This window comes from Felis catus, chromosome D1 (genome assembly GCF_018350175.1).
Source record: "Felis catus isolate Fca126 chromosome D1, F.catus_Fca126_mat1.0, whole genome shotgun sequence".
Taxonomy (NCBI): domain Eukaryota; kingdom Metazoa; phylum Chordata; class Mammalia; order Carnivora; family Felidae; genus Felis; species Felis catus.
Window position 1 is genome coordinate 65,151,454 of NC_058377.1, and position 19,475 is coordinate 65,170,928.

Consider the following 19,475-nt stretch of genomic DNA (forward strand, 5'->3'; position numbering starts at 1 on the left):
ATCTGGGAGCTGCTACCTCTTTCCTCCCACCTCCCAACGCCTCTCTTCCTTGGGTAATTGGATTGGGGAAAGGGAGTGTTATTTACTAGTCGTGTGGACCTGTTCCTCTCAGACCCATCTACCCTCCCTTTTCTCTGTCTTGCCAAAGAACAAAGATTGGGGATGAAATAAATTTGATAATAACCAATAAGGACCCCCAGAGAAAATAAAGCAGCTTTTATTAAACTTCTTCCAAGACCTTTTGTGCTGAGCCTCTCTGCAGGCTCTCTCAGTGCGGCCTTGGCAGGCTCGCCTCTGTCCCTGCCGGCCAGGGGAGCCCTCAGTGTGGCCCTCGTGGTCACTCCTGCAAAAGCCCAGCAATGACTCTGGCCATCATTCTTCCTGTGGCCGTCTTGAGTTGACTCCTAGTTGAAAGGCAGTTACAACCACGGCGAAGACTCTGGCTATGTGTTGCCCGGCTCTGAGGTTTTGGCCGCGTGGTCTTCCTTGGCCCCGCCAGGGCTCCAGGTGGCTGGTGCCTGTGGGTCCCAGCTCCAGAGGCGACAGAGTGGAGCCTCCGGGGCATGCTGCCATTCATCCCTGGAGTCATCTCTCCAGGTTGAGTATGGCACGATTTAATGCTCCCATTCCTCCATTCCTGCTCTGCATGACAAATTGTTTTAATAAACATAAACCGGGTAATAATAAAGTCATAATAAGCCCGCAACTCACCTTATATCACTGCAGTTAAATCCTCCCATAAGCCGGCGCTGGTTACAATGACAATTACGGCCGGGCCAATCCGCAGGCAGGCCTGCGTGCGGACAGATTTAATATCGTTTGTAAATATGATTAGTGGGCTGTCATGTTATTGCAGGCTGCTATTTACATTTCTCTCCGGGGTTATACACTCCGCCAAATCAACATTAAGTAGTGGGCCTCTCTTTCCTCCTTAAATCATACATTCCCTCTGCCTGCGCCAATCCCGCTTAATGAAGAAAGGGAACCTGACGGCAGGCGCTGGGCAGAATGGAGCCTCGCCTCGGCATTTTTCTGAAGACAGATGGGCACTGGGAGCCCGGAGAAAGCTCCGCCCGGAAAACTCCAGTGGGTGTACGGGCCCGGCCTGCTGCAGCCCCCTCCCCTCCCACCCACAGCCCCTGCCCCTCTCCCTGCCTGCTCGCTTATGAAAAATGTTCAAATAATGAATGGTTGTTGTTTACAGAAGTAATTTCATGCTACATTTCCATTATTGCCTGGATTTGTTTAGCTTCGCACACTACCCCATTGCCTACGATGAACTTTTAAGGAAATATTGCTCGCGCTTCCCGCTCTGCCGTTCCGCTTCTAATGGAAGCCGCTTGCATTTGAGACATATTGTGACACTTCATAACTGTGTGCAAATAAGCATTCTTAAACTGCTAGGGTCAATTAATCATTGTTGCAGAGGCTGATCTGCTTCTGGTGCAGCAGAATCCACTCTTCGGGGGGTGGGGGTGGGGGTGGGGGGGGGGCGAGGTTGGGTGGGAAAGAGCCAAATAACTCCGGCGGAGGGTCCAGGGGCCTCCCTGTGCTTTCCAGCTCATCCTAAACCACTGGAGCACAAGTGTGTTCCTCTCTCGTCTTCAAAACAGTTCAGTGTGGGCCTGTAGAGCCGAGTGTGAGGGATAGTTAGGGCGGGGGCTGCGTGGGAGGACGGAGTAACACACGAATGCCATAGGCCTCCGATGTCTACTTAAAGACAGTGCGCTAGTCGGGATTCCATCTTGAGATGGCCCACGTCTCCGTTATGTTTGGGAGTGTGATATATTGCACTCCGAGGCTGGCTGTTAGCCCCTGCTGCGAATGCCCCAGCCCTGCGGTTTCTGAGCCCTGCAGCTGGATGTGCTCGGTGGCTATCGCCCTCGGGGTGTCTGTCCAGAGCATCCTCACTTCCTCCTACTGCTCCAAATTGCTGGTGATCTTGGCGGCCAGGAAATCAACTTTGGAGCATGAGGACCGGATAGCCAAACTTTATGAATTCTTTGTGAAAGAAGAAAGAATAGACTGGCTACGCGCGTGGGAACCCTCTTCAAAGTAAGAGTCAGGATGTGTATTTTCCTCAGAGCTCTTTGTTTCCTTCCTGATTCTCTGTTGAGTTGGAGCAAGGGAAGAACCTGGAGACAGGCTAGGAGGGGCTGTATCCTTTAGCGAGAGCGCGTTAGCCAGTTCATTCGGTAAGTCTACACCTGCTGTAGACAAGACGCTCCTGAGCACCGTAGATCAGAGTCCCTTCCTTCTCTGAGGAGATGATGCTTGAGGGTGATAAACACATTCCCCCTCTTGGTGCGTACCTGCAAATCCTTCCAGACCCCATATGTGTGCACACCTGTATGCATTTTCTTCTTCATTAATGACTCTCGAATGAAATAATCTTTCCTCATAATGGCCCATAGTTGCCAAACTTTGTATATAACAGATATTTATTATTTTAATAAAAAGAGATAAATATACAGTCTTTCTTTTCAACATCAGGGGAGATTTGAAAACATTTGGGAAAGATTTTCATCCATAAGGATTAAAATGATTAAGTGTTGGTGCTTCAGTGATCATACATTCCACTATCTGAAAAATGTGGGTGATGAGCGAGGGTGGAACGTGTGTGCGTGTGTAAGAAGGGCAGGGGTGTAGCTAGGGGTGGCAGGCCTGGGGATGGCCCCCGGGGTTCTGAGGCAGCGTGAAACGGACCATGGGTCCTAGAGCATGTGTTCACTAAGCTTGTCAGCCTGTACAGAGATTAGGGCTGGGACCATGGCCAGAGAACCGTCTCAGTCCCCAGCAGCACAGAGGAAGCCTGAGACATAATGAAAATGAGTCGCCCAGCACAGAAAGTGGAAAACGATATTGATTTTCCAGTGCTTGGTTGCTCAGGGGAGCTCATCAGGTACAACCTCACAAGCCTGTCCACCACCCTGGAGGGGTCTGTGGCGCCCCCTGCCTGCCTCGCTTTGCTACTTCGCAGAAGCCAGCTCCCCCATTTAGCCTCTGCAAGCCCCATGAAGTACCTCCCCCGGGGTCCTAGGGGTCCAGCTCAAAGTGGAAGGGCAGGTAATGGAGGGGCAGAAGGGGTCTGGGAGGGCACAGCACTGGGCTCTGATGTGTGTGAGCAGAAGTGAGACCACTGCCCACAGGCCAAGTTGTTGCCCCAGCTCTGGATCCCTACCCCCAGCCATCACTGCTACTTGCCCCCCCCCCAGCCCCCCTGCACTACAGGACTCCAGAGCCATGGGGAGGGAGAGCAAGCTCCACCCTTGAACATGAAGCAGAGAACGGAGGCAGCCCCACAGAGCCTCACACCCCTAGGAAGGTGTTACCATCTGGGCAGCTGATAGAATACCATTGTTACAATCCTGGCCTGGCATCCTGGCTCCTTCATTTGCCACTATGTAAGTGTAAGCAAATCATTGAACTTTCTTGAGCCTCAGTAGCACCATCTGCAGAATGGGGAGAATAGTTGTCTCCTCGAGGGGTTTATTGTGAGAATATCATCACATAAAGCAGGTAAGTCACTTAGCATCTGCTTGGCTATAGGAGTGCTCATGATTGTTAACTAAAACAACAACAACAACAACAACAACAATGATAAAATCTAAGGATCTAGGGGAGGGCTGGAGCCCACATCTGCTCCCTATGACCTTTTTCACTTTATGAATGGTACCATCATCTCCTCATTGCCTGAGGCAGAAACCTTGAGGTCATTCTAGAGTCCTCTCTTGCACCCCACAGCCAATTAGTTGTCAAGTTCTTCCCATTCCACTTTCTGAGCACCCCTCGATTCCCACTGCCTCCTCTACCCATGCAGGCGCCACGACTTCTCTCCTGGACTGTTATAGTTGCTCCACACCGGCTTCCCCAAATCCACTCTTGCCCTCCCCACTGCGTTCGACACCCCACACCTGAAGCATATCGGGAGTTCATCACACTCTGATTCAACATCTTCAATTGCTCCTCTTTATTCTGTGCTCGCGTGTCACTCTGCGTGTCCCCCAGGGAACAGTGAGCTCCTCCAGTACACAGCCCTTGGACTTGCACCACTCTGGAACAGAACAGGCTCACTGAATGACTGTTGAGTGAATGCACGATGTACACAGGGGGCCCTTCCTCCCTCCCCTGTCCCACATCTACTGCTACTTAGAGCCAACACCTTGGGCCTGCATCTGAACACAATACATTAGAGGCATGAAGTGATGGCCCATTGCAGGTGGGTGGGCACTGAGGAGTGGGGTGCTGGGGGCAGAGCTACAGAGACGGGGGAGGCAGAGGAAGAAGAAACAGTGGGCAGGGGCAAGACTGCGAGGAGCCTGGGATGTCTGGTAAGGACTGTGCACTTTACTTTGTAGGTAGTGGGGGAGCCATTGAAGGTTTCAGGCAATTAGAAGACACGATCCGATTTCTTAGAGATGTTGCTCCAGGATGAAGGGATGTGGAGTAGAGACCGGAAAACCAGACAGGAAACCCTTCCATTCCTTCACGTAAGAATTGAGAGATGCTGGTGGAGAAGGGGGATCAGATTCAAGAGGTAAAATTAATAGGCTTTGGTGACTGTTGAGTTTGAGGGAAGAGAGAAAGAGAGAAGTGGAGGATCTAGCAGGTTGCCAGGTTTCTGGAGAATTCCCAGACAATTGTGCAATGATAGTGCCATTCACCGGGATGCTAAGTACAGGAGGAGGGGCAGCCTGGGCCAGGAGGGGTGGGCTCCATTTTGACCATGTGACACCCAAGGTTAGATGTCCGGAATCTGTTGGCTGTAGGGGTCAGGATGCAGCTCAGGGCTGGAGACAGAGATGCGGCGGCCTCTGTAAAATTCAACAGTGGGAGGAAGCCGAGCACCAGCTGGACTGTAAGGAGGTATGTTCAGTGAGAGAAAGAGGGCTGGGTCGAGACCCTGGGAACACCAGCATTTAGGAGGCCAGTGGAGGAAGGGGGAGAGAAGGGAGTGAGGAGGAGCAACAAGAGGCAGGAAGAAAGTAGGGGACTGTAGGATCGCAGAAAATGGGAGAAAAAGCCTCCACAGAAGCATGGTCAGTCATGTGGCCCACACAGACTTAGCAGGAAGGGGAGGGGTTCAAGATGCCTTGGGCAGGGTGCCAGGGGGAAGGCAGACTTAAACAAGATTCTTTTTTGGTAACCGTTGAGGAGACTTAAGTGTATATAGTTACCTACAGATTTAAATTTTTATCCTGCATCCTTTCCCAAACAATGTAAGGCAGCTGAGAAAAACGTGATCATATTTAGAGTTGGGGAAGAGCATCAAAGTAGGGCCAGGTCTGCTTCCCGCATGATCCCCTATAGCGCAATTCATTTCAGAGAAAGGCCTGCACTGAAGATGTCCCCTCAGCAAGTACTGTGCAAGGGTCTCCGCCATGGTCTCAGGACAAAATCAGAATTGGATGAGGCCAAGGTGGGGTCAAGACTGTGAAGTCGGGGTGGGGTTGCTGGGCGTGCAAAGTGCGGCAGGGGTCAGATGAAGACAAGGGGTGAGACTGGAGGGTCAGGGTATGGAGGTGTCAAGTGCATGGAATCCCAATGGGAACAGAGTGTGGTCAAGTGGGGTCAGGACAGGTAGGGCCCCAGCAAAAGCAGGAGGGAGTGGTCACTCTGGGTGGTGACTGTGATAGGAGCTGCCGTATCCCTCGCCCCACCGCTATGTGTGTGCCTGAATGCATATTTGAGTGGTGGGTCTGCCAAGTGCTCGTGGCATGTGTGTGTGCACATGTGTGTGACATGTCCTTTTGTGAGTATGTGTAGATGTGGGACATATGTGTGTATTTTGTATAATGGTATGTTTTCTAAAACCACAGAATGGACTGAGTATTATAATCAGAAACTCAGTACATACCCTTCCAAGATACAACCAAATATCCCATCCCATTTCCTGATAATTTCCCAAGGCCAAAGAACTTTGGAAGCGATGTGGAGAGGGAGGACCTCTGGTTCTTTGTTGGCTTTGAAGGATACATTGATGGGAATAGGGCAGGGGAGTAGTTGGTAAAAAATGGACCTCACCCCCAAGTCTGGAATCTTCCCACCCTGCATCTCACCTTACTGAGTCCAAACTATTCTCCCACCTAATTCAGCATTGGAGTGAATGCTACTGCCTCAGCACCTCTCCTCCACACCCCCCTAATCTATCCCCTCCCTCCCTTTCTTCCTTCCTTCCTTCTTTTTTTTTTTTTTAAATTTTTTTTTCAACGTTTTTATTTATTTCTGGGACAGAGAGAGACAGAGCATGAATGGGGGAGGGGCAGAGAGAGAGGGAGACACAAAATCGGAAACAGGCTCCAGGCTCTGAGCCATCAGCCCAGAGCCTGACGCGGGGCTCGAACTCACGGACCGCGAGATCGTGACCTGGCTGAAGTCGGACGCTTAACCGACTGCGCCACCCAGGCGCCCCGCTTCCTTCCTTCTTTAACTCAACAAATATTTATGACTTGCTTCCAGGATCTGAAGATACAAAGATGAATAGAACTCAGACAGTGACCTCCAGGGGCTGGTTATCCCTCAAGGGAGAGAGTTGGATTAACAGAGTATCAGCCAGGCAGTGACTAAATATAATAGGTGCTCAATAAATACATATTGAACGAATGAGGGAACATAGTAAGTGTAATAATAGATTATAACAAAATAAGGGACAGTGATAGGAAAGAAAAGAAACCTTTCCTCTTCCTGGAGATCAGGGAAGGCTTCATGACATCTGGTGACAACCAGATGAACTTGTAAGATTTGAATAGGAGCTTATAGGTGGCACTGAGAAAGAGCACTGAGCAAATGTCAGCACAGGCAGAGGATAGGCAAACAGGAGTAGCCGAGTGTGTGTGTTAATTGGCACAGCTAGGGCACGGGGCATGGAGACAGGAGGTGGCAGACAAACTGGGGAGGAAGCTGGCACTTGTCACAGAGGGCAGTGAGCAATGCTTTCTCCCGAAGGTGGATGGGGGCTCTTCCAACCAGTCAGGGGGGCAATGACCAAGCAGGGGCCTGGTGAAGAGGAAGCATTTGGGTGTAGATCTGTGGGACCCAGCTGTTGAACAAAGGGCTGTGGCCCATATTCAGAAAGGCCCTGTGCTTAGGGTTTAACGCTCTATCGTTGCCATCTTGAAATTCTCAGAATCTTGAGTTTGTGTTTTGTATGTGAAGCCCGAGGGGACAATGGAGCATGTGCCAAGGGCCTGGAGCACAGTCCAGCTTCCAAACCTCCTGGGGTGAATTCTCAGCCTTCTTCTACCCCTAGTGCCCTGGGTAGGGCCCCCTTGTTGCCTCCCTCCACTCCAGGGGCAAAAGAGGGCCCTATTCCGAATTGGCCCTCACCCTGGCCGTGTTCTGGACACAGAACCGGGGAAGGCCAGGTACGCATCCCATGGCTTCTTGGGCAAGGCAAAGTGGCAGTCATCCCTGCCCGCCCTTGTCAGCCAGGGTCAAGAAGAGTCCCGCATTTAACTCTATGGTGGTGGTCAGGGGGGGGGGTCTCTTGCCCATCCCTCACACAGGGATAGGTCACATCCCAAATACACCCTGCCTGGGTTGTCAGGTGGCGAAGGGCTTTTTAAGTTTGCACAGGGATGACAGATGAGGCACATGGGGTATGAAACAAGGCAGACCGTCTCCTGACCATCCCACCTTTTGTTCTGGCTTCATCTTCCTGGTGTGGTCACCGTGGGGGGTGATCAAAAGGCAGATATATCAGTGTTACTTACTGCAGATTTCCGGGGAGTTCTTTATGGCTCAGTTTCTGTGGATTTGTTTGTTGACAAAGACGATCGTGCCTGCCCGTGGCTTCCATTACCATGAGGACCTTCACCAAGGTGCCCCTAGGAGTTAAGAGTTGGAGGTCTGGCTCTGCTGCTTATTCCTTTTGGGAAGTTGGGCAAGTTACTTAACCTCCCTGAACTTCGGACCCTTCATCTATAAAAGGATAGTAATACACCAACTTCATGGTATGGTTATGAGGATTAAGTGAAATTAAGAAAAAGCTTCTTCGTAGAGTGTTTGACATTGAATGGGCTATTGGACAATAAGAAGAACTGTAATAATAACGACCACTTGTATTGTACTTGCTATGTGCCAGACGCTGCCCTCGGGCTTACGGGCATCAACTCATCTAGTTTTCAGCACACCTCGTAAGGTGGGTCCATCTTGCAAGAAACTGAGGCACAGAGAGATTAAGAACTTGTGCCAGACCACACAGCCAGTAAATGGAAGAAGCAGGCTTCTAGCCCCTGGTCATCTGGCTCCAGGGTCTGTCTTCGTAATCACTGTTCTATTCTGCCTTGTTTGTTAAAATAAGTGCACAATAAGATGACAGGTGTCATTTTTCTATTTTTTAAAATTATTTTGCCTCACACACATGCACGAGCTCCTATACTTATCAACACACACACACGCACACATGAGAACTTGCCTCCTGGGGCAATGGAAGATCATCCCAGAAGGTGACTTCAGGGGAGCGTGGACCCTGTAGAGAACTCAGGGCAGACAGAGCCAGGTTGCTCCAGCCCAAGGATGCCCACTCCCCTCCCACCAGGCCAGCAAGTTATGTGAACAGAAGCCAGAAAACAGAGGATGGGGCCTGGCTCTCAGCCAAGCTCACTGAACATATTGAGTGGTCCCTCGTGTCACATGAAGCCAGGCTCAGGCAGTCCTGTCTCCCATCCATGAGAATTGGGTTTCCTAGTTCCAGAAGGCGGAGCAAGAACAACACAAGCCCTCATTACTTTGTGGTGTGACACAGGACAAGAGGACTGAGTGTGGGCTTCTGCTGAGGCAGGAAAAGGAAGTGACCTGGTGTCTCTCTGTGTCCCAGCTGCATGGTCCTCTGGCCCTCCTTCTATACCTCCAGGAACAGAGACCTCACTGCCCTCCGAGGTAGCTGTGATGTCATTCGTCAGCATAGCACCACAACCCGCTCGCCTGTAGCTCCCACCCTCTGAGCCTACCTGGGGTCCTTCTGTCACACACTCGGAGCTCAATGACTCACCTGCTCCAAGCCAAGACCCTCTCTTGCTCCTCGGGCTCAGACCACCTCATCAGGTCACCCCTGCAGCCACCAGGCCTGGGATGGAAGACACATGGTCCTGAGACGATGGTTTGGTTTTGTCAGCAAGAGCCAATTTGTTCAATATTCAGGAATTTTGCAAGTCAGTTCTTAAACTACTGGGAGCTTAAAATCTGCCACAGTGGAAGTATTTACATCAAGGAAATTGGCAAACACTACACATTAGGGCCCGCTTTCCCCTGGAGAGCCAGTGTGCTGGCACGCCACACCGTGGAGCCCTGACTCTCATGGGCCAAGGAGGATGCCCGGTGTGTGTGTGTGTGTGTGTGTGTGTGTGTGTGTGTGCTTGTGGGAGTCTCCGTATGTATCCGTAGGAACATACATGTGTGTGTATGAGACACGTGTTTGTGCATCCCTCTCTGTGTGTTTCAAGGGCTGGCAGTGGGCTCACTGACAACCAAAACTACCCAGGTAGCAAGAGTGTCCCAATGTAGGAAAAATGTCCCCCAGAGGTCTTGCAAGCGGCTCAGACCTGTGACCACGCAGCGTCTTCCACCCAAACCCAGGGCGGGGGCAGGGGGACTCAGGCTCACCTTAATCATACAGTAAAGGGCTGGGACTTCTGAGCAGATAAACCCATCAGCAGCCCCAGAATCCCTGCAGCTGGTCCAGCAGCCACTTGTTAGCTCTATTCATAAACTGTGTTCTGATTCAGTTGGTTGTTCTTTTTTGTTTTAATACAGAAAACAGCGTTGGGTGACTTTGCAAAGTCTTAAGTCTGAAACAGTCAAAACAGCAACGACGGTAACAAATTACCTGAGGTTAGTAAAGAGATAATCTTTAGCTTTTCATGTAAAATAATGTTCATACCGAATCCAGAGCAGACCAGTGAGAAGGCACGACTGGGGAGGGGGGGGCGGGGGGCTGGTTACTACGGCAACTCCAACCCAGTGAGGGAAAAGACAGTCTGTAAAACAAGCTGTGGCTCAGTGTCCTACGAGGGCTGGGACAGCCCTGACTCTGTTGGGCCAGGCACTTGTGGAAGGAAGTCAGGGCTTTTTCCTCTCAGTCAACAGAGGCCATCGGGCTGACCTGGGTGCACCCGAAATGAGAGGGCTGGCAATTAAATAGCACGGTCACTTCCCCATGCTGGCCACGCACAGGAAATGCTCCGTAAGTGCTGTGTGCTTTTTTTTCTTTTTAGGGGTCTTTCTTTCTTCCCCCACCCTTTCTTTCCCAGATAAGGACTAGAGATGTTTGCACACCCTGCATCCCTGGGATGCTGGTTAGAGCCCAGAATGGGAAGATAATGATCCAGGTCCTTCCTCCCATCTTCCCTGAAGGTCTGAGAGGGAAGGACTTTGTTACAATGTCCCCAAAGGGGGGAGTCTACCTGCACAAGAAGTGACCAAGAGGGTAAGGACCTCGGGCCAGGACCCACCCACTCACTCTCTAGTTCTAACTGGCCCCTCCATCCGGGAACTCTCAGAAGAGTGGGTGGTGGACTTTCTGCGTGGGACCCCTGCTGACCACGGGCTGGACCAGCCCTCCTGGCCACAGCAGCTGTCCTCAGCAGCATCTGGAGGAACTTGGCTCTGTCGTCAGTCCCTGACCACCCTGGGGGAAACAGCCGCTGTACCCCCTGATGGGGGCCCCCTCAGAAGGAGTACCCAGGAACCACAAACTAGAGGCTCAGCTTCCTGTGCCTGGTTGGCTGCCCTCTGGTGGAATTCTAGGGGTTCCCCGGAGAGAACTCAGAATGTGGGGGGTAGGGAGTGGCAAATGAAGATATTTAACCCAAGCTCTGTTGTTATCTGCTTTGCATAATAGGCTTGTTTGTACAAAGACTTTGTTTGAAGAAAGCATTCAGTTACTTTTTAAGAGTTGCAAATCATTGGTTTAGGAGCAGAAATTTCATTAGGTAGGTTGGTTAATAACCCTTAGGGAATTCCATATGGTGGAGGCAGGGTGGGGAGTTGCATGTATTTTGTGCAAGATTCTTGGGGGTTCTGATTTGCCCTGAGAGCCTAGTGGGGTCAGAGAAGCCTGAGCCAGGCAGATCCCATGGATGGGACGAATCATGTCCTGGGTCCCTGCACCATCTTCCTCTGCCTGGACATGAGCCCAGAGACCTGCCTGCCTGTCCTGTGTGTATCCGGGGTGTTATCTCGGTGGCCTGGGCCAGGCCCTCCTATGATTACAGCCTCCTTATGTTGTGTTGGGGAGAGCTGTTTGCATGCCCGCCACACCTCAGCCCCATTGCCCTCAGGTGTGTGCCTCTAAGAGGCTGAAGGAGAGAAAGGGGTGGGGGGCTCCCTTCAACCCAAGGGGACAGGGCATCTTCTCAGCATCCCTTGGGCCAGATTCCTCTGACAGAACAAGGGAAGGGGGACTCTGGAGAAGGTGACATGGCCTCTGGGATTCCCCAGCTTCCCCCAGCTATCCTCTCAGTTCAGGAGTTGGAACCTAATGGAAGGGGATCCCTGAGTAAAAGGGAGGAAAAGAGGCCCGCCCTGGAGGAGGCTGTGCCTCAGGTTGGTCCCACACCTGGAACTGGTATGCTGAGGGGCAGGGGTGAGGGGAACTAGACAGGAAGGCCCTAATCCCAAGACTGCCCTCCCCTCCCAGGGCCTACACGCTTTACCTGCCCCTCCCACATGCAGACCCTTCTCCCAGGCACATTCTTCCAGCTCCCCCTGCTTGACTGTCCCAGGATGGGCCCATGATCTTCTCCCCCTCTACCCTACGCCCTCTCCACAGACCCAGCCAGCTCACTCCTGGCCTGGCACAAAGGTTCCTTCTCTGTTCTCCACCTATCCCTGTGCAGCTCCTATGTACCTGCCCAGGTGAGCCTGTGCCTTAAGCCTGGGTCCTCTAGGGGGCGGCAGAGAGAGTCCAGACTAAGCAGCCAAAGAGCCCTCTTCTAAAATTTTTTTAATGTTTATTTATTTTTATTTTGAGAGAGAGAGAGAGAGAGAGAGAAAGACAGCATGTGAATGGGAGAGGGGCAGAGAGAGAGGGAGACACAGAGTCCAAAGCAGGCTCCAGGCTCCGAGCTGTCAGCACAGAGCCCAATGCAGGGCTCAAACTCAAGAACCGCAAGATCATGACCCTGAGCTGAAGTCGGACGCTTAACTGACTAGGCTACCCTGGCGCCCCAAGAGCCCTCTTCTAGATGCATTTCTATCCCTGAATTGCTGGGTGCCTTGGGACAATCCATTGCCCTCTCTGGGCCTCCATTTCTACATTTGCTTTTTTGGGGAGATGACTCCCTGTTGGACATACATCTGTGGCTGGGCTGCTGCAGAGAATCAAAGGAGGAGGTGGAGAAGTGAGTGTCCAAGCTGCCAGGGAGGAGTGTCAGAGGCTAAGGGGCAGTGGGGGGTGGGCACCATCTGTGTGCTGTGGGCAAGAGGGTGCCATGGCTGAGAACCTCCCCCCACACTCCCATCTCCAGGATGGCAGACCAGCTTCTACACACAGGCCAGGGAAGCATACTGTTGGTGGATCACGCTCGTCAGGGTCCCAGCTCCAGGCACTGGGACCTAAGAGCCGAGAGTGCTGTGTGCCTGGGGTAGCCGGGCACCCCTGGGGCCCACATGCCCATGACCACCTCTCCCTCTGCCACTTCTATCTGGGTTTTCTCAGCACTGTCTGACTTTAGGACTAATAGATTTGGGATTTCTCTTTGTGAGAAATACAAGCCCAGCATATGGAGCTGGGAGGTTCCTAGCCCACCCAGATGCCCAGGGTCCTACATTCCCCTTCCCTGGGGAGGGCTGGCGTTTGGGCTTAGGGGACGTGGTTGGCCCTGCCCAGGAGGGCTGGGAAGTCAAGGAGGCTGGAGAGGCCTGGGCCCTGCTCTGGCCTCTGCCAAACTGCACTGGGGAGGCCCAGAGGGGTTTATTTGGTTTTTTTAATTATCATTTTTACTTTTTTTCTCCTCATGAAAAAGTTTTAATATACACAGTAAATTAAGCCCAGAAAAAGGGAGGGGGGGCACATTTCATCTTTAATCTATTTACTTCTGAATATTTAACATACAATTCTGGCACCAATCACCAAATTTAACTGGAAAATTACTCACTAATCTGTTTGCTTATTTGGAATAATTGGGTCGGCTGCCAGCGCGAGGATTTCCCCCCCTGTTTAATATCTCAGTTAGTAGTCCAATTTCAGCTTGGCGGCATAATTACTCTGACAGAGCTGTAGCCACGGGGCCTGGGAGTGGGGCTGCTTTTAAACCGTAAATTATGAAGGATTAGCATTTATGAATTTTAAATCAGGGCTGGGGTAGGAGACACTAAAGCTGCTTAACGCTGGGGAACAGCAGCCTCCACTCAGCGGCAGAAGCCGTAACCCTTCCGCTCCCAGGACGTGGGAACCCAGGACGGGGATCGGTGACCCAGGAGGTGTGGACACACAAAGGACAGGGGGGCAGGGGAAGCTGAAACAGCGATGGAGCCTCTGGGGGTGAAAGAGCCTGGGAGGAGCAGAGCAAGGGGCTTCGGCCTCCTCCCCTTTCCTGTCCAGTCTGTGGGGAATGGGGGGAGCAAGAGTTCAACTCCCATTGCCCCAAAGGCAGCTTGGAGCACAGACTCAGGAGCTGGGCTCAGCGCCTGCAGCCCTCCGCGTGCCGGCAGCCTAGAATGTGAGCATTCTCAAGAACCCCCCTCTGGCCCTGAGCCAGTCCGACCCAAAGCTCTCTGGCTCTAGGAGAGACTTCCCAGTGTGCCCAGCGCTGGTGAGTTGCAGAATGGCCGGCGACACTCCCCCAGGTTCGTCACTCTCAGTTCTTGCCTTCCAGCCCACTCTGCCTCCATCCCCACCCCAGTCCCCTCTCGCATGCAAGGGCCCGGGGACCCAGCTCGGAAACCAGATGGACCTGGGTTTGAAACCCAGGGATGCTCTTTGTGAGCTGTGTGACCATGGATAAGTTACTTAACCTTTCTGAATAGCTCAGCTAAATGAAAACAGTAATTCCTACCTTGCAGGTGGCTGGGAGACAGTCATCAGATACCGTGGGTGGAGTGCCAGGCACAGTGGTTGTCACGTGGCAGGTGTACATCGGAGCAGCTCCGTGCTCTTTAGGGTCTCCTCAAACCTGAGTCCGTGCCCTGCCTCCACTGCCCTCTCCTTGTGCTTCCTCCCTCATAGCACAGGGAAATCTCAGCCCCTGGCCATTCAACCTGGCCTTATGGCGGGTGCCAAGGGTGGGTCTTAGGCTTCTGTTGGCTCAGGGACTGATGGTCACTAAAGCTCTGACTCTGGAGCCAGGTTGGCTGTACTTGAACTCTTACTCTGTCATTCACTAGCCGGGTGAACTTGAACAAGTTATTTAGCCTCTCCATGCCTCAGTTTTCCAATTTGCAAAACGGGAATAGTAGCAATAGTATTTTATCATAGCGCCGTTAATAAGGTTTAGTGACTTAATTACTGTGTTCAGAATCACGCCTAACACACACAGTAAGCACTAACCGTGGTAGTTATTTTTATTTATCAGCCTTATGAGGAAGAGGACTATTGCCCTCTCTGTGGAACCTGCCTGTTGTGAGGCTGCAGGTTGACTTCTCCTGGGCTTGGGGCACCTCCAGGTTGCTCACAAGAGTAGAAGGAAAGGGGGCAGGATCTGAGTGGGTAGAAGAAGGCTACCCAGAACCTCGCTGAGGACCAGTCTGGACCATATCACTCTGTTCGGGAGCAAGCAGGCCTTACAGTGGTCAGACCTCTACCTGTCCCATCTGTGGGTGATGGGGCCTTCCTGTGACTTGCAGCTCTGAAAGGGCCTTCTGAGGCACCTGCAGGGGCAGATCCCCAGGGTCCAGGCTAGCTGCACAGGCAGCAGATACATGGGGGACAGGAGAGAGGGCAAAGGGGCACGTTAGCCCAGAAAACCCCTCTGCACGGACCAGCCCTCCTTCCCAAGCTGGCCAAGATCTCTGTCTTCCAGGGTCCCCAGGCCTGAAGTAGTGGGGTAGTGGGTGGCCGGGGAGGGGTGAGGGCCACTTCAGGCATCCCAGCGTGCAGGGTGAGCAGGCCGGGCTGAGTGGAGCCCAGAGGCCTCACTCCATGCCTCCAGGACTATGGCTCTGGGCCCGCCCTTCCCATGGCCCCGAGCCACACTCCGTGACACTGTCCTAGACCATCATGTATACAGGTGACAAATTGCCTATTGTGAGTGCTCTGGCCCTTCAGTTCCCCTCTGTGGACCTCATTTTGCACATCTGAAAGAAGAGCAGGAGGGTCTAGGGGTCTGTGATTCAAGTTCATGGCTCATCATCTCAGCAAATAGACACAGCACGTCACTCCCCTGTTCTCTGCAGAAGAGGTCCCACGGCCCACCCACAGGTGCAGGCTGGGGGCAGTTTGGCTTTCTATGACCGTCCGACACCATCCATGACCTCAGGCTTAATGACAGACCAAGGCATAGCCTCAGCTCCTAGGCGCGGGCTGGCGGTGGGGGTCCTGGAACAACGTTGCAGCCCACACAGGGCCCCACAGGCTGTCACATGGTTTGGTGCTCTTTCTAAGGCTGGCCTGCATGATAATTTGCTTCAGCAAATAAATCCTTAAGTATTCCCCCTTTTACTTCCACGGACCCCACACCATCGTCTCCAGCCAGCTGGCCTTTCAGGGCCACGATCCAGGGCCCAGCAAAGGGGAAGGTAACTGCAGCAGTACTAAGTAAGGCTAGATTCCCGGGGGCCCAAGATTTCTGGCCCGGCTGGTCTGCAACCACGCTGGGATGCTTGATGGATGGGAAGTGCCCAGTTTGTCGAGTCCTTGCTGAGCTTTGTGATAACTCATTATATTTCTTTCTTTACAAATTGCCCCATTAGTGCTCTCGAATTGAACAGAATCATAAAGCCAGGAGCACCCCAGCCTGAGCTGAGCCTGGGCGGTGAATTACCTGTGGCTGGAAGGCCTGCATTTGGGGGAGGAAGCTGGGGGCCCGCTGGCTGGAGCAGGCCCTGCATCCTGCAAGGGAAGTGGGTTTGTTTTCTTTAAACTCCAGAGAATAAAAGAGTTCTAACCAAGTCCTGCTGGATTTAAATAGCAAGATCTGCCTCACTGTTCATTGGCTTTCAAGCTGGGGGCTCTGATCCCTGTTTGAGGGGTTAAACTCTAACCCCATTAAGCCATTTATGGGAAGCTGACCACCAGGGAGGGAGGCGGCCCCTCTTCCTGCAGCCTTCCTAAAGCCCACAGGTTCTGAAATTGGTTGTCACTCTCAGTCAGAGGATTCTAAACAAGTAGGCGCTAATCCCCTCTGTTAAGGAGATACTTATTTTGTCTGAAAAACTTCAAAGAGCCCATGACAGACACTCAAAATCAAAATTAGCATTCCAATGAGGATTTAAAAAATAATAATTCTTACAGTTCTGCTGAGGAGAGGAGAGGGGAAGTGACTGGCCAGGAGGCTGGGGAAGGAGGGGCAGGGCCTTTCATCTGCCCACCCCGAGGGGCTCTGGGGATCTGCCCCTGCTGGCTGAGACCCTGAAACCCCTCCACAAAGAGGCAAAGGCTGGGCCCTGGCCTGGGCCGTCCAGGGTGGGCAGGAAGTGACAGCTGCCCCCAAGGATTGCACAGAGAAGCCCAAGGCTTAGGGAGGAAGATGGTTCCTGAGCTGCAGCTGAAGCCAGCCAACTGGACCCAGGGACACCTCAGGGCTGCCTGCCTGAGGGCCACAGTGATGTTCCCCACTCTGATCCGGGACCTGCAGGAGTACAGAGAGGCTGACAAGTGTCCTGGGGCAGCTCAGTGGGGTGGCAGGCCAGGCACCTGCCCACATCTTGGCCGCAGCCACTGCAGGATCCCAGCACTCCCAGCAGCCTCCCTTCCAGAACCCAACAAGCCTCCTGCCACTCCCAGGCATGACCCCTCCCTTTGCTGGACCAGGTCCCCCAGCTCAGCCTCACCGTGGCCTGTCCCACCAGTCCAGGAATCCTCTCTAGTCCTCTTTTACCTGTCATGTGGGCATTTCCATCTCTCAAGGGACCCTCTTGTTCCAGATTCCAAATTCCCAGGCCATGAGGAACCCCATCTCCAGACAGGGCACTCTTCTCTCCCAATCTCTGTAGCCTCTTCCTGTCTGAAGTCTCCTGCAGGGCCTTCCTGGGCCTCCCTGGGCTTCTGGGCCAAATACACCACTTGCTCTATTGGCTCCTGCTTGGGCTTCCCAGGAAGCCGGGGGGCAGCACCTATCCCCTCCCGTTCCCCTTGGCCAGGTTGCCCAAAGTCTGTTTGGTGTTGCCCCCTGCAGGGAGGAACTAGCACATGAAGACTGTTAGTGCAGGGGTCATGGAAGTTCCAGGGACTCAGTGTTCCTCTACTCCCCTGGTACACACTGCTTTTCTGCATCACACCCCCACCCCAACCTGCCCCTATGAAGCTCTCTCTCATCTGCCTAGTCCTCACTAGCACCTCTGCTCTGCTCCAAGGCTGACCCAGAACCAGATTCTGTCTGCTCTTGGGATGCTTCCAGCCCAATGGGAGATCCAAGCAGCAGGACTAGTCCATCGCGGTGTAAAAGGTGTGAGCATTTGACAGGGGGATCAGAGAAGTCCATCTGGGGGCTTCCCGAGCAGCTAGGTGCCAATGAGCTTCAGTAGTAAGTCACCAGGTGGAGGAAAGAACAGAGCCTTCCAGTAGAGACAGCAGTGTGCAAGTGCGGGGAAGCCAGAGAAGCTTGGGAATGAGACAGAACCCCGGCTCTCAGTTCAGACAAGCCCAGTGCCCCTTCCTTATCCCTAGCCTGGGTCCCCAGGCTCTGGATGAAGAGAGAGAGAGACCTAGCTTCCTCTCGGCTCTCTGCATTGTGAAGACAGCTAGAAGTTGGCAGTTTGCAACCTGAAAGAAGGCTCTTTCATGCCAGCATGCCAACCATGCTGGCACCCTGACCTAGAACTCCCAGCCTCCAGAACTGTGATAAATACATTTTTGTTGCTTCTAAGACACCCAGTCTATGGTATTCTACGATAGCAGCCCAAACTGACTAAGACAGACTTTCTTGGGGCCAAATGCAAACCAGGCGTTGGGATAAAGTCCCCCGACTCCAGCTTCTGTCCCTCCCACAGCCTTGCTGGATCCTGAGAGGCCCCAGAGTACTGAGATAGAAGACCACAGGCCGGGGCTAAAGACCAGCATTATGCGCTGGGTCTGCTGCTGACCTCCCTATGCACGGCCTTAGGTGGATCAGGACCGCACTGAACTTGGGGTCCCTCCTGGCCCTGCCCTCTCATCCTGTCGGTCACGCAGAGGGGCAGATATCTCCTTTTCCTGCTCCATGCCAGGCACCATGTTCTGCATGGGTGCAGCCTTTACCCAGAGGAGCTTGCAGTCAGGATGGGACAAACATCCACACAGTGTGGGAAGGTCTACCCGGGGAAGCACATGTCACTGTGGAGGCATCGAGGACAGGGTTTCAGGGGGAGAAGGGAACTAGGTCTGGGAAGAGGGGAAGAAAACCTGCTCAGAGGCCCCCTTCTGCAGCTGCAACCCACCCAGCTTCTCAAAATCCCGGGACCCCAGCTATCCCTGATGTGAATAGCCCAGGTGAGGAGAGCCGGCTAAGGAAGCATGACCCCAGTCCTGCCCACAGGCCTGCTAGGCAGGCAAAGCCCAGTCTTGGTGGTGGCTGCTGCTGTGTCCTCTTCAGCAGAGCCCCAAGGGGCCTAGCCTCAGCTCTTCCCCATTTCCTGCAGGCATTCCAGACTTCTTTTGGGCTAAACTGAGTCTGCCTATGGGCCAAGCTCGGGCAGGAGAGGAGGACTGAGTCCTGCCTGCCAGAAGCCGGGAAGCGACAGCCCAAGGTAGGAGCTGGTCTGCCTCCTGGGCCAAGGTTGGGTGGTAGCCTGTAGGGCCTGTGGGGCCTCCACTCTGCAGTCAGGGCTTATCTGCCTCTTGCCCCCACCTGGCCACTAAGCCTGATGCTGGTAATGAGCATCTCTTACACCACCGTGGCTCAGAGGAGGCCTCCTGGCAGCCTGGCCTTGTTCTCATTGTCCTGCTCCAGCCCAAATGCACCAGGCCCAGGCCTCAATCATGATCAATGGGCCGAGGATGTGCTGACAAGGCACTTTCATCTTTTCTCAAGGCCGGTGTTTGAACTTCTCCGAGCAAGCGGCCTTCCCAAACGGGCCTGTCTTCTAAGAAGGCGGCCAATCTCCTTTCCCTTGCTTCCTAAGCAGGCTGATCCTGAGAGTTATTGAGGCACAAAAAAGGAGACGTTCAAAGGCAAATCTAAATTACCGTCCTCTTCAAACTGGGGAAAAGTCTTATTAAGTCACCTGCATGTGAATCCCGGCCTATTTCTGTCTGCAGACCTTTCTTCCTTTGTGCCACATAAATGGACACATCTTATTGATTTTCTTTCAACCTGGATCACCTCCATAGCTGTGAATATGGGCAGACAAATCCCACTTCTTCCTCGCCGGTGGGGCTGAGGAAGAATGGGGGTGGCAGC

The 19,475-nt window shown here is 53.0% G+C and overlaps 1 long non-coding RNA gene across 1 annotated transcript in view; it reads right to left on the bottom strand.

Moving 5' to 3' along the window:
* Window positions 1-3,226: 3,226 nt before the first annotated feature.
* The window catches only part of LOC109491994, a 33,361-nt gene continuing 17,112 nt past the window's right edge, over window positions 3,227-19,475 (bottom strand). The window contains exons 3-4 of the long non-coding RNA XR_002145674.3: window positions 7,713-7,826; window positions 3,227-4,054 (exon numbers count right to left, since the gene is read on the bottom strand). This is a non-coding gene — a long non-coding RNA (uncharacterized LOC109491994). The remainder of the gene's footprint in view (window positions 4,055-7,712; window positions 7,827-19,475) is intronic.